General features: G+C 40.0%; 1 long non-coding RNA gene across 1 annotated transcript in view; it reads right to left on the reverse strand.

The window, feature by feature from the left end:
- Positions 1-6311: 6311 nt before the first annotated feature.
- Positions 6312-15729, reverse strand: part of LOC145503723 (uncharacterized) — a 90288-nt gene continuing 80870 nt past the window's right edge. Inside the window, exons 4-5 of the long non-coding RNA XR_014051684.1 lie at positions 12230-12344; positions 6312-9128 (exon numbers count right to left, since the gene is read on the reverse strand). This is a non-coding gene — a long non-coding RNA (uncharacterized LOC145503723). The remainder of the gene's footprint in view (positions 9129-12229; positions 12345-15729) is intronic.

The raw sequence follows: 15729 nt of genomic DNA on the forward strand, positions 1-15729 counted from the left end.
GAAACATGAAGCACCATCTTCTTCATTAAGTAAGTGAAGATGCTAAGAAGGTGTGACTAAGTGGTTGGAAGAAATAAAAAGGAGTAAAATCTTCAGAATCCACTCACTTTTTTAAAAAGTGTGATTGAAAAGGAAACTCTCCCAGATGCTAAAAGGAATTTTTTTAATGCATGAATGTGTGTGTTAAATACACTATGCTTTGCCAAAATCAGAGTACCATTCTTAAAGACTTAACTTGATTTATTCTATCATTTAAGGGAAAGTTTCAACCATTATCAAACTTCAGTAAATGCTGAATAAATTCAGTATATGCCTTTCAAAAATGCCTCTTACATCTAAATTAAAAGTTTACTGTTTAAAATTATGATTCAAAAGTTTAATTGGATAAGCATGTTACATATATTTTTTAATTCTGTACTAATAAAATAGTCTGATACATTTTAAAGATAGATCTCGTAAATCACAGAGCACAATCTTGACATTCAACAAGATTTGAGAAAGAAGGGGATAAAGATAGGATAGAATGACCATCAGCAAAAAATCAACAAACAATAAATGCTGGAGAGGATGTGAAGGAAAGGGAACACTCTTGCACAGTTGGTAGGAATGTAAACTGACACAGCCACTGTAGAGAATAGTTTAGAGATTCTTTTAAAAACTAGGACCAAAGCTACCATATGACCCAACAATCTCACTACTGAGCATATACCCTGAAACCATAACTCAAAGAGACACATGTACCCCAGTGTTCATCGCAGAACTATTTACAGTAGCAAGGACATGGAAGCAACCTAGATGTCCATCAACAGATGAATGGATAAAGAATTTGTGGTACATATGCACCATGGAATATTACTCAGCCATGGAAAGGAATGGATGTGAGTTAGTTGAACTGAGCCGGATGAGCCTAAAGCCTGTTATACAGAGTGAAGTAGGTCAGAAAAAAAAAAAAATATTGTATATTAACACATATATATGGAATCTAGAAAAGGGTACTGATGAACTTACTTGCAGGGCAGAAATAAAGACACAAACAAAAAGAATGGACTTGCGGACGCAGAGGGGGAAAGAGAGAGTGGGATGAACTGAGACAGTGGCACTGACATACATACACTACTGTGTGTGAAATTGATATCAAGTGGGGAGCTGCTGTATACCATAGGGAGCTTAACTCTGTGCTCTGTGACAGCCTAGAGGGATGGGATGGCAGGTGGGTGGGAAGCAGGCTCAATAGGGAGGGGATATATGTATGTAAATATATATGGATACTTATGGTTGGTTTGCATTGTTGTACGGCAGAAAACCAACATAGCATCATAAAACAATGATCCTCCAACTTAAAAAAAAAGATGGGATGAATTATTAAAACAGGCAATATTCTGTGTCATAAAAATTTCTCTTCTAGAGCTTAAATTCTAGCCCTATGCAAGAAAAAATGTGAATTTTTTCCCTAATCATAAAATGTTCTCAAAATGAAAAAATAACGCTATCTAGGAAAAAAAAAAAGTAAGAAACAATAGGAAGTTCTTTTGCAATAATAACCCTATGGTTTCTGCTTCTGTGCCAGAAAATCAGATAGTTGCATAAAAGCATAATTTACACAGGGTGCTCTGAGCAGTCAAATCACAGATTTTCCCCTTGAGTTTTGGCTCTACAAAAAGGACATTAAATAAAGTTCCACATGTTCACATTTTCAATTTAATTACCTCTTTAAAATGCTAGAATTTTTCAGCCACATGGGACTCAAGTACATTTTCAATCACGTAGGACTCAGCATTTTAAATCATTAAATTCTCATTACACCTCCTACAGTTCACACTCTACCCTTTCTATATGTAATATGATGTTTTAACTAACTTGCCTAAGATCATTTTAGTTGTAAAAGAGCAAAAATGAGAACTGCAACAGCAACTGTGCATACTAGCTGCATGACCTTACAGCCTAAACCTCTGTACTGCTAAGTCACTTCAGTCGTGTCCGACTCTGTGCGACCCCAAAGATGGCAGCCCACCAGGCTCCGCCGTCCCTGGGATTCTCCAGGCAAGAATACTGGAGTGGGTTGCCATTTCCTTCTCCAGAAACCTCTGTAAGGTCCCTGTAAAAAAAAGAAGGTTGGCCCAGAAGATCACAGATCTCTTCCAGCCCTAAAAGTCAATGATTCCCTACTCTTGATTTTAGGCTTTAACTTTTATACCTCTATCGTGTTTCAATTTAATACTCTCAAAATTCAGCATCATTAGTTTGCTCTCAATGTATCTTAAAGATAAGCCCCTTAAGTTTTATATCAACAGAAGTCCCCAGTCATTCGAGTACTTATTTCTTTTACAATTTCTTAGAGGAACCTTTTGACATCAGTGAAAATGGACACTCTCTCTCAATAACCATACTATAACTCTATAACATTCAGTCAATTATGGATTGAATGTTTGTGCCCCTGCCCTCAAGTACCATACCATTAATGTGGTGGTATTAGGAGGTAGGACCTTTAAGAGGTAAGTAGGTCATGATGGTGGAACCCTCATAAAGGGACTTAATGCCCTTAAAAGAGAAGACATAAGAACTTACCCTTTCTCTTTTTCTCTCTCCTTCTCTTTCTCTCTCTCTCTCCCCCTGCTTTCCCTATGTCTCTTATCTCTGCCATCTGCAAACCAGGAAGTGGGTCCTCACCAGACACCAGGTCTGCCCACCAGATCATAGTCTTCTCAGCCCCCATAACATTGAGAAGCGTCTGTTGTTCATGCCACCCAGTCTATGGTAATTTGTAACAGCAGCCCAAGTCCGGAGAAGAGAATGGCTACCCATACCGCTATTCTTGCCTAGAAAATTCCATGGACAGAGGAGCCTGATGGCCTACAGTCCATGGGTCACAAAGAGTTGGACACAACTGAGCAGCTAATACAACAAGCCAGCTAAGACACCTAGTATTCTTCAAATCATGGAGCCTTCTTCTTTGACCTCTCAGCTTTCATCAAGCCAAACAATTCTGATTCTTTCTGTCTTTTCTCCATAGTTTGCTTTCCTACACTTTTGTAACTTCCCTTCACCTTTTGAATTGCTCATTTCTTAAAAGCCTCAAGTAGCATGGTAAGACAGAAGCCTGATTTACACTAAGTGGAAAATTCTCTTGTTCTTCCTGCATATTAGGAATCTCTTTTTCATCTGCTATAGGGAAATGTGGTTACTTTGTTTTGCTTTGTTTTAATTAAATGCACTCAGCTATATTATTGCTCCTTAGCTTTACTTCAACATCAACACTTCTGGTTACTTTTGCTTATCATCAGTAGTTTTTGTTCTCTATTTTCATAGCTTCAATTTCCTCCAGAGGTAAAATAACTTATATCCAATGGTAGAACAAGGATCTGGCTGGTATTTCCCTGTTATGAACTGAATTATTTCCCCCCAAAATTCATATGTTGAAGCCTTAGCCCCTCCAGTACCACAGAATGTGACTATATAGACAGAACTTTTAAAGGGACAATTAAGGTTAAATGAGGGCATTAGGGAGGGCCCTACTCAATACAACTGGTGTCCTTTTAAGAAGTGGAAACATAGACACAGGCACACATAGAGGGAAGACACAGGCAGAAAACGGCCATCTACCTGCCAAGGAGAGAGGTCTCAGAAGAAACCAACCCTGCCAGCACCTTGAACTCAGACTTCTAGCTCCTAGGACTGTGAGAAAGCAAATTATTTTGTTGTTGTTTAAGCCATTCAAGCTATAATACTTTGTTATAGCAGCCCTAGAAAACCAACACAGGCCCCTCTCCTAGTTATGGCCTTGGAAGAGAGAATGACCCTGGTAGCCGTGGTAACTGTGCACACAGAGAAAACCGGTAGCTGACACGGTGTCCACCATCTTCTCCATCGTGTCTAGTCCCACTGGTGCAGAAAGAAAGACTCAGGTCTTTCACAAGAAGAGAAGAACCTTCTTCAGTAGCTTAAACTAGATCCCCAAGGTTTATTTTCTTTGAACTCAAAGAAATACTAACAGCCCAGTAAATCCTAGGTAGGCAGCTAAAGAGCAAAAGATTTTCCTGAGGAAAAATGGGGCCAAATTTACTCTGACCATCTTTCTCCTAATCTTACCCCCTGTGGCCACTCTACTGAACAGAGAAGCCTACTATTTGAGCCTAGTATCAAGACCAGAATAATCCTAAGGAGAGAGGATTACTCATCAGAATTTCATGAAATAGTTTAATATTTTGACCTCTTCATTTTTCTATGCATTCACTTCTTCTGGGAACATTTACTGAACAACTACTATATGTAAGGCTCTGCATAGGGGCCAGGGCTACACATGCTAATAAATCATCAATATGTCAAAAAGCCATACAGAGTTCCCCAAGAAGCTAGATTATAAAGATTTCTAAGAGAAGAGTGAAAAATCACAGAAATTAGAATTTTAAGATTCCAAAGACAAGATGCCCTACTATTCCAGGAAATCCAAGCAAGCATACCACATTGATTGGGCAGAGAACTCAGATATGATGGGTAAACTAAAGTCATGTGATGACTCACAAAGAGAGAAGATAAAGGGATTTCTTTTCCTCCGCCTCCTTCCCTGTCTGACAAATATGCTGATCTATTCCTTTGCAATCCCCCCCAAACAGACACCATTTCCAATCTTATAATGCAGCCAAATTGTGTTTTTAAATGTGTTTCCATTTTTTGAAGCTTCTAAGGCCACGTAATCCCTGTTATTTTCTTTGAAACCGTGTCCACTGGACAGAGGGAATAAATAGCCACACTGAGCTCTTAGCAGGTCCTCTCTGCTGTCTGGGCAAAGGGGACCGGAGGTGGTGGTGGCAGCTCTGAAGGCAAGGACATTGCCCGGGAACACTGCTGCTTTTTCATGCAGGGCTGTGAGAGGACGATGCGGACTGCTGCAGGAGGGGCACAGTCCTAAACCCACTCAAGAGAGCGCCTCAAGGGCAGTGGTGTTCTCTCTGCAGGCACGTGATCAGGAACAAAGGAATCTTTATTCATCTCTTTCTGCTGCACTGGTTTGCTTTTTATTCCTTATAAGCAGCTGAGAAAGACCATGAGCAGCCCTTTTAATCAGCTGTGGAAGAGATGAAAAGGTTCAGAAGAGAGAAGCTGTCATTTCTGAGAAGGGTTTATTCACACTGTAGAATAATCTTTAAAGAAAAAAACTCTACAGGACTGATCTTTTAATTATAGAGGACTCAATACATCTGTGAAATCTACCAATTTCACTTCAGATTAAACACTCTCTCGTTTAAAAGCCAGATACGCAGTAAACAAAGATTTCAGTTTGGAAATGACTTCTCTCCCTAATGTAATACATGGTTTCCAGCTCACCTGCTTCTCTACCCCACGCCCAAAATCCAGTCATTCACTATTTGAGAAACAGCAGGGACAAAAATACATAACATCTCAGAGATCGGGTTTGGGGTTTTTGTATATGTTGTTTGCCACCATGCACAATCTGGACTCTCAAAATGTCAGATCAGATATCAATTATCTGTGAATAATATTAGGAACATGCTATCTTACAGGGTACTTTTTAGTTTATTCAAAAATTCCAACACTTGATCATCCCATGCACGAATCATATCCCAGCTCTGGCTAAAGAATACAAGAGTCCTGTCTTAGAGTTTTTGGTGTCCCTCCATCGTACTGGTGATGGGCACAGATATTCAAAAGCCATCTATTGACTTAAAATGTCACTGTTCACAACTCGAGGAACTCCAACCAAAACATTTAAATCGCGGTCTCTTCTAGTTCCTTTTGGGCTAACCAGCAAATAAACAGTGCCTAGCTGGTTCTATCTTTGTTGATTTATATTTTATAGGGTTTCTCTTACTAAGACAGCCCAGAAGCAATTCTCCCTCCATACACAAGTGGGCTAGGGTTTTCTGAATCCTCTTTCCCATTTCTGCTATTTCTGGACCTTGAGTCAGCTCTCCTCTTTGGGGAGTTCACAGACTGCTACAAGTTTCCTTTTCAGGAAATCCATCTCTATTTGAAATTATCTCTCCCAGGGGAGAGAAAAAAAAAAAAGAAGAAAAATAGCTAAAGGAAAAGAAGATCCTATGTGTTCTTAAGAACTACTTCTTTTCTGTCGATGTTTTGGTAATTTTTCATATTGGCATCCTTCTCTAAATAGGAGACTATTTACACAATATTTTAATATCACTTCTTTAACTTTGCAAATGAAGAAGGAAATGGCAACCCACTCCAGTATTCTTGCCTGGAAAATCCCATGAACAGAGGAGCCTGGCAGGCTACAGTTCACAGGGTCACAGAGAGTCAGACACGCCTGAGCAACTGAGCAACAAAAAAACTTCGCAAGTACACAAAGATGCTTTAATTCATGATGTTTAGACAGATGACTTCCCAAAGGTAGGTTGATTCTTCTCATTATTCAGCAGGTTCTTATTCTGAAGCCTTCTCATTTGTATCTACTGACATCAGTTAACCTGTATTTCTCCAAAGGTTGATGCCAAGTTTTGGTTCCTCCTGTTTGCAAAATCATCTTTTCCTCAACTGTTCCAGGGGTGGGTAGGGTCCTGGAGCTCAGAGCGATACTTCCTCTACGATACAACCATGTACCCTGGGATGAGTGTCTTTTCTGTCTCCACTGTTCATTAGTCTCAGATTCTTCCCTGAGCATTCGGGACCCCTGCTCTAGGAAACATCATCTCTTCAAAATAATCTCCTAACCAGCTTCCAGACAAGTTTCCTTCCAGTTTCTTCTAAAGTCATCTTCAAAAATGTTTTATAGACTAACCCACCCTGTTTCAATCTAAATAAGAAGAGGAAGAAGAGGAGATAGTATCAAGAAATGCTCTCTTTACAAGGGGAAAGCATGCTTATCTGACATGTTGTAACTTTTGTTCTCTCAGCACTTCATAAAGCCTAACGGCTGGTGAGGGAGACTCAGAGGCCATCGCTGTGCAACACTGTCCTCTGTTTGAAGAGGTGGCATCAGTTCACAGCCCCTGATTCATTCCTTCAATCTACGATCCTATGTTCTGACCCCTGCTCTGCCGCCAGGTAAGGACTCACACTGACCTCTTAGGGAGGTATAATCTCCTGGGACAGAATGGGCTCCGCTGGCACAGAGGAATGCTTGAGAAAAACTTGTTCACAGTCAGCACTGCAATATTCTTAATAATATAGTCTTACACTCTCTTATGGGCTTCCCAGGTGGCACTAGTGGTAACGAACACACTTGCCAACGCAGGTAGATGTAAGAGACACAGGTTCAATCCCTGGGTCAGGAAGATCCCCTGGAGAAGTGCACAGAAACCCACTCCAGTATTCTTGCCTGGAGAATCCCATGGACAGAGGAGCCTGGCGGGCTATGGTCCACAGGGTCACAAAAAGTCAGACACGACTGAAGGGACTTAGCACGCACGCACATTATATTATATACACTTGCTTGTAATTGTGTTTTCCCCTCTTAAAAGGTGCCTCCCTAAGAGGATGTCCCCTGCTTAAGGGTAAGACTGGTTCATTGATCATGGCTTTCCCAGAGCCTTACACATATTGAGTAGATGCTCAATAAATAATTGTTTATCTTCATTTATTGTTGCTTCCTTACAGAATCATCAGGAGTTCAGTTCAGGTACTTGAGAGAAAGGGAAGAAGGTACTGAACAAACCTCACTCACAGGAATAACATTTGATAAATAAGGCAATAGGAGAGTGTCCTCTGGAATCCTCAAAGGAAGGAAACCCTGAAACAGGCTGAGGAGAGGGAGGAATAGTTGAAGAGAGGGGAAACCATAGGCCACATGCTAATTATAAGAGGTACTGGCCTAATACCTTAGAGAGTACTGGCCTAAGACAAGAGCAGACATCCAAATGCCTTCCTAGAGCACAGAGCAGTTGAAGAACAGACCCTTATCGAACTATACTCAATATTTTGTAATAACCTATAAGAGAAAAAAATCAGAGAAAAGAATCTGAAAAAAAACCCAGATATATATGCATGTGTAAATGGATCACTTGGCTATGTACCTGAGACTAAAACACCATTATAAATCAACTACACTTCAGTTTTAAAAAGATTTTTTCAAGGAATAGACACCTTATTAAGGGCCACCCTTCCTCTGCATACTCCCCTATATCACAAGCCTCCCTAAGGGATTAATGGATATGGACTATCAGCCTCAGTCTCCTTGCTTTCCCTGTGCTCAGGGAGCCTGCTTCTCTTCCCCTTCTCTGTAGCCCTTTAGACATGCATTCCTTGATCTGGATAGGATGCTTCCTTATCCACTACTTTTCCTTCCTTTGAAAGATAACCTATCACTCAGAATGGCCTCTTTCTTACAACATCATCACTCCACCACTGTCATGTTTGCCGTGGAGACTTAGGTCTCTGCCTGTTTTATGCCCCGCCCATAAGCCCTGAAACAGGCCTCATCTTTACTGACCAGGGATGCCCAAGTAACTGATTCAAATAACCGAGATTTGGCAAAGCCACAGCGTCATCCGCTTAGGTGCGACTGGAGACCACTGGCTCATCCCAGGGCTTTCAGGAAATAGAAAGGGCTCCAGTAGAACCAAGAGTCTCAAGCCAAGAAATCGCAAGCTAGGATCCCGCGTGAACTCCACTCTCTATTTCACAGACGGACTCTCCAGTCCCAGGGTCGTGACCCACCAAGCCTCTGGGAGTGACAAGCTGGGAATCACCACGCCACAGCAACAAACAATTCAGTGCCAGCTGCGTGGGCTCCAGCTTCGTGCATTTTCCTTGGGCTGCTCGGAAACTCTGCGGAGACTAAGGAGATCCTGTTGGAATTTGCCAGGCGTGCTGGCACAGTCCTGCCGCTGGCCTCAACTCCATCCCCCTTCAGCCAGGAGATCACAACTTTGCAGATACTAGAGAAATTCAAAGATGGCAGAGGAGTTGGTGGATGTGGAGTACATCTCTCTCCACGGATACATCAGGCATACACCTTCAAATGACCTAGATTTTCATCTCTGGCCTGTGAGGAATCTCATGGAAGATCCCAGACGCTTCCTTGTTGCTGGCTGCCATGATGAATTGTTTGTTGCTGTTATTTAATCGCTGAGTCATGTCGACTCTCTGCCATGATGAATAGCTATATTTATTCTTCTGTTGTCTCCATCTGCATTAAGTTGATTTGGTGTGTTCTGGGGATCAAGCAAGATAAAAATATAACCAAAAGAGCTTGTACAACCCTGAGGCTGTATTAAAATGACAGTCATTGCTATAAGAATTACAGTCTAAAAAGCATGGCGCTCTGGCATCCGGTCTTAGATTTGAATCTCAGCTATGTTGAAAGACTTTGAGCAAGTTGCTGAAACCTCTGAGTCTGTTTTCTTATCTTTAAAAGAGGACTATATTACCTTCTTCCTCAAATGGTTGCCGTGGGCTTGTAACTACTCTTATCTACACTACCTCCATTCACAAAATGGTCCCTAGTTCTCCCTTCACTTCTCTCTGTCAAATCCCTGAGCTCCCTAATAACTTGGAGTGAAACCCACTAGCCTAAGGAAGATACTATACAAGTTCTGTTGGTTGTTTTAAACTGTATTTAATTGTATTTGATTCTTAACCAACTGCAGCCTGATTTCTATCAGATTCAATGAAATTTCTTTCAGAAAAGAATCTGTACTGATTTGTATGACTTATGTATGGAATAAGCATTTAAGTTTAAAAAGCCAGTGGTTCCCAAACTGGTTGCACATACTGTGGAAGCACATACAGGCTTCATGTGAAGACTGAATGAACACATATGTACATACATACATACATATGTGTATGTGTACACAGATATCTCCACGTATATTCATAAATATCCAGCATTGCTATTTCAAGTGTAGATATAAATGCTACTGATAATAACATGTAAGTTTATTTGAAAGCATGACAATTTATGAAAGCATTTATCATTGTATACTTTCTCAATCATTTGTTAATATGTAGTGATTCTAATGGCAACCCACTCCAGTATTCTTGCCTAGAGAATACTGTGGACAGAGGAGCCTGGTGGGCTGCTGTCCATGGGGTCGCACAGAGTCGAACACGACTGAAGCAACTGAGCATGCATTGCATGCATGCGTTGGAGAAGGAAAGGGCAACCCACTCCAGTATTCTTGCCTGGAGAATCCCAGGGACAGAGGAGCCTGGTGGGCTGCTGTCTATAGGATCACACAGAGTCGGACACGACTGAAGTGACTTAGCAGCAGTGATTCTAAATTTTTAATACAATAGCATTTTATCAAATCTTGGCATTGATATTATTGGTAATGATTGATTATTAACAATAATATTCCAACACTCATTATGTGTCAGACACCTTTCTAACTTCTGGCTCAAGACTCAAGAAGTGTGCTCAGCTGTGTCTGACCCCATGGACTGTAGCCTGCCAGGCTTCTCTGTCTATGGGATTTTCCAGGCAAGAATAATGAAGTGGGTTGTCATTTCCTACTCCAGGGGATCTTCCCAACCCAGGGATCAAACCTGTGTCTCCTGTGTCTCCTGCATTGGCAGGTGGGTTCTTTACCACTAGTGCCACCTGGGAAGCCCTCTAATAACTTAACATATATTAGCTCATTAAATTCTCACAATGAACCTATGAGGCAGAGCTATTATCATTTCTAGTTTACATATTAGGAAACTAAGGCACAAAGAGGTTAAGTAATTTATCATGTAGCTAATAAGAGGCAGAGTTGAGATTCAAGCTCAGGCATTCTGGTGCCAGAGCCTAAGCTCTTTGTTTCCACATAAGTAGTTGAGAATTCAGCTATGCAATAATACACTGGTGCCACTGTTTTTGATCAGAAAATTGTATGTGACCTTGACATTGATTTCATATTCTATGAAAACAGACATATTTCTAACTGGGTACAGAGCAAAATGTATATGCATTCTCTGGCTTATATTTGACCAGGGACACAACCAAGAAATCTATGATAACTACTTTATGAAAAAACAATAAATTGAAATAATAATAATAATAAAAATCCTTCATGCTGCCTGGTCTGCCTATATACTCCTGCCCAAGGAGGTCACATGGACCAGAGTGTGTTTCCATTCCCAGCATTTCCTTTGATGATTATTTTGTCAGTATCTTGTTGCTTTCACCTTTTTTTCTGCTTTCATTAGGAAACTATTAAGAGTTTTTCAATATTTGCACTGTTTGATGATTTGCTAAATTAAAAGATAATAACAACTACAACAACAGGAGCAAAAACTACTAAGGAACTTAAATTCTATAAAGATAGAATGATGCATTTCAACTTTTTGCCTCTGTACTTGAGTTACATTCACACTCACATGTTCCATTTCACTGAACATTTACGAACATTCACTGACTCTCTGCCATGTCCAGGAATTGTGTTTAGAGCTATAAATATGTGAAGAGAACTAGAATAACCTAAACCCTTTAAAGAACAGTCTAAAAGATTCTAGGTGGTCCATTCACTCAACTTATAACTACATTGCCAGGCAGAACAGGGGGACAAAATTCTATACATGTTCTGAGCAGGGAGAGATGACTCCAAGAGAATGAGTCATTGGCCAGGAAGCCTCCCTGTGGACTCTTTCCCAAGTGCTCACTCACTCCCAGAGCCACCTAGAATCGACATGCAAATCAGAAAGGCAAGACCTCATAGGACCTCCTTTCCTTCCTGGGACCAACTTATCTCAAGATACAATGGTGACCCTCTTATTCCATATTCTCACTGATCCTCTACTTCTTTCCCCCAGCTTCTGTTTTTCTTTGATTTATTCAACTTTTGATTTGTTTTGTTTTGTTTTTGCTATCTTCTTTCATCATTCTTCTTCTCTTAAGTTATGTTATTTCCTAGGAATACCTCCACAAGGTGACTAATGTCATATTATCTTAATGCTTGCTACGAGAAAGTGGTATTTTCAACTCTGTTTCCAAATTATGAGAATTTAATCTATGGGGAGTATGTTCCATGACCCCCAGGGGATGCCTAAAACCATGGATGGTAACAAACCCTATTTATATTATGCTTTTTCCTATAAATACATACCTGTCATAAAGTTTGATTTATAAATTAGGCACCGTAAGAGATTAACAATAATAACCAATAAAATGAAACAATTACAAAAACATACTGTAATAAAAAATTATGTGAATGTGGACTGTCTCTCAAACTACTTTATTTTACTTTACTCTTTCTTCTTGTGATGATGTGAGTTAATAAATGCCTGTGTGAGAAGATGAAATGAGATGAGTGACAAATGCACTCTGATATACCTTGAGGCCACTGTTAACTTTGGGTGAAACTCAGAAGGAGATTTATCTGCTTTGAGTGATCTTGGATCATTGATGGTTGCAGGTCAGGAGCAGATGATGTCAGTGGTTGGAGTACCTGGGCAGAAAAAACAACATGGTGTGAAATTTCATCACACTACTCAGAACAGAGCTGCAATTTAAAACTTATGAATTGTTTATTTCTGGAATTTTCCATTTAACCTTTTCAGACCATGATTGAGCACAATAACCAAAACAGCAGAAAGCAAAACCGCAGATAAGGAGGACTAAGAAGACTCTTGAGAAGACTCTTGAGAGTCCCTTGGACTGCAAGGAAATCAAACCAGTCAATCCTAAAGGAAATCAGTCCTGAATATTCATTGGAAGGTCTGATGTTGAAGCTGAAGCTCCAATACTTTGACCACCTGATGCGGAGGAGCTGACTCATTGGAAAAAAATCCTGATGGTGGGAAAGATTGAGGGGAGGAGGAGAAGGGGCGACAGAGGATGAGATAGTTAGATGGCATCACCAACTCAATGGACATGAGTTTGAGCAAACTCAGGGAGATAGTGAAGGACAGGGAAGCCTGGTGTGCTTCAGTCCATGGGGTGGCAAAGAGTCAGACATGACTGAGAGGCTGAACAACAACAACTGTACTTGAAAACTGAAAGTTCTATATTTGATGGCCTTAAAACATCCTTTCTTGTCCTTCTGAGTCGGAATCTGAGTCAAAGATGTTGAACAGAGCCAGGTCAAGAATGACTTTGGAAGAAGTAAGGAATCTAAAGAGTGGATTGAAGAGGGTAAAAAAGCACAAACAACAAGACAATCATAGGAACTCTAGCAGCACATATAGGATACATGGACTCTTCAGGGAAACATCATCCAGACACAGTTATACTTGAAGTGAATAGTTACAAAGGCACTGATCTGTGTTCTTTCCTCCATAAGTTTTAGAATTTTTGCTTTTCTCTAAGCACTCTAATCATCCTATTAACTCCTTTGCAAACCTTACTTTTTATGGAGCCCCAGTCTTTTGAGCTAAAAATATTTGGACTCCTTCTGCATCCAGGGGTACAAGTGTAAATGTTACATTTAGTTCAGAGAAATTTTCCAGCTTCACTTTCTATGCTTCGTTTGAGAGGACAGTGATGCTGATTCTTTAACAGACTTGACAAGGTGTGCTTAGGAAGTAATTCTCATTGTCCTTTGTTTTGTTTAAAAGACAATGTGCTCAAGTTGAGAAGGTTACTTGAATCATAGAAGACTCCTCTGTTCTAGATCGCACTTTCTCACTAATGAGTATCATGTTAAGTCATTTCACCTCTCTGGCTTCAGTTTTCTCATTTGTACTTAGCACACAGAAGGTGCTTTATAAATATTTGTTAAGAGAATGAATTAATGTTATTTACTACCTTAAAAGATGACTGTGAAGAGCTCAATTTGTAAGCTCTCAGATATGTCTGTTTTACTTACCACTGCATTCCCTGGCACAGTGCCTTGTACATATTAGAATCTCATCAAAACATAGTGAATTAGTGAAAATTAATAGGTTCTATAATAGCTGCCATACTTTACAAAGTTACCAAGAATAAAAATTTTAGGCTCATGGTGAAGATGAATTCTGTTGATTATACTCATCACTGTATCTCCAGTACCTAACTCTCTGGCATTTGTAGGTGTTCTATAAATAATTTTCTATTAAATAATTAATGAATGCTCAATAAAAATTATTTAAAATTATTTCAAAAAGCACAAAGCACGATATCTGCACAAGTTATTAATAATCTCTTTCTTCCACACACCTACATCAACAACTTCCATAAGAAAATGACCTCAAAAGGGATGACTTCCATGAGATATAATGATTTAGAAGAGATGATATAGAACCTTCTGACTCACATCTGGATCTCAGGTTGGGAATAGTCATGTGGTAAAGCTCAATATACCCCAAGGATATGCAGTGACATTTCTTACATTTCTTAAGAACATAATCAAGACATTATTCTTTGGGTATATCACATATTGGATCTTCCTAGGTGGCTCAGTGGTAAAGAATCTGCCTCCCAATGCAGGAGAGGCAGGAGACATGGGTTCCATCCCTGAGTTGGAAAAATCCCCTGAAGAAGGAAATGGCAACCCACTCCACTATTCTTGCATGGAGAATTCCATGGACAGAGGAGCCTGGTGAGTTACAGTACATGGGGTTGCAGAGTCAGACAGGACCGCGTGACTAAGCATGCATGCATATTACATATTACATTTGCAGTTGCAAACAGAAAACCTTAGCATAAAATGTTCTAAACCACAAAGAATATGCATTAACTCAGCTAGATATAGAAGCCATATGTAGAAGTAGAACAGCTTCAGAATGGGGTAAAGTTTAGGATTCAACATTATTGTCAAAGAGTCAATTTATCTCCTTCTTTCAGCTTTAACATCCACTGAGATGCCCTCTAGAGCTAGTTCCTCTAGAGTGAAAAAATGTCTATCACAGACCCAGGCATTATTAGACAACACATCTAGTGGAAGAAGGGAAAAAGGAAATCTCTTCTTGTAGCTTGTTCTTATCAGCAAGAGAATCATTCTCCAAAGCTGCCTTCAATTCTCGTGGGCCAGAATTATATCATATGTCCACTCCTCAACCAATCACCATCAAGGGAGATAGAACCATTATGGTGGGCTTAGACCCTGTCGGGTTTTATCCCTGGAACTCAAGATAGGGCCAGTCATCCCTAAGTTTTATGGGAGCTCCAGAAGTGGCAACAAGGAGAAAGGAGACATGGGGCTTGGGAGTTAGGTGGGCAACAGAGTCTGCCAAAGAGAGAAAATATTGTGCTTTCAAAATTGTTATTTAATGTATCTGATTAAGATTCTGTAGGTTTAACACTTCAAAAAACTATTCTGTCTTCAACAAAAACTCAAAGGAAGGCAGCTAGGTTGCTCAAAAATTGAAGCTACTTCCACTGTATAAGGCATACCTTCTCCAGAAGCTCTCATACATCTGCATCCTTGACCCACAGTGAAAAAAAAAAATACAGTAAACACCATAACTTTATACGTACTTCACAACCTTTACTTATTACCTTAATACGCATGAGCATATTCATATTTTCTATTCCATTCTATTTAACTTTTTTAAAAACTATTCATCTCAACCCAATAAACTGATTTCAGGACCCAATAATAGGTTGCAAGCCACTCTTTGTTTCAAAACACTGCTTACTCAAGGGTCTGGCAAGTCTCATCTGTTTATTTGTTTGTGTTTGTGGACACGCCACGTGGCATGTGGAATCTTCATTCCTTGATCAGTGATCGAACCCACACCACTACAGTGGAAGCAGAGTCTTAATCACTGGGCTGCCAGGGAAGTCCCTCATGTTGCTATGTAAACATGACACAGCATTATTTGTTAAAAGCAACAGTGACATTATTTCAATTAACTCTGTGAGTATCATTAAGCCATTTTCATAGCTGAGAAAACACACAGAATGAGAGGTTT

The sequence above is a fragment of the Giraffa tippelskirchi genome, chromosome 4 (assembly GCF_054371585.1).
Source record: "Giraffa tippelskirchi isolate mGirTip1 chromosome 4, T2T-mGirTip1v1.2.pri, whole genome shotgun sequence".
In the NCBI taxonomy this organism is placed as follows: domain Eukaryota; kingdom Metazoa; phylum Chordata; class Mammalia; order Artiodactyla; family Giraffidae; genus Giraffa; species Giraffa tippelskirchi.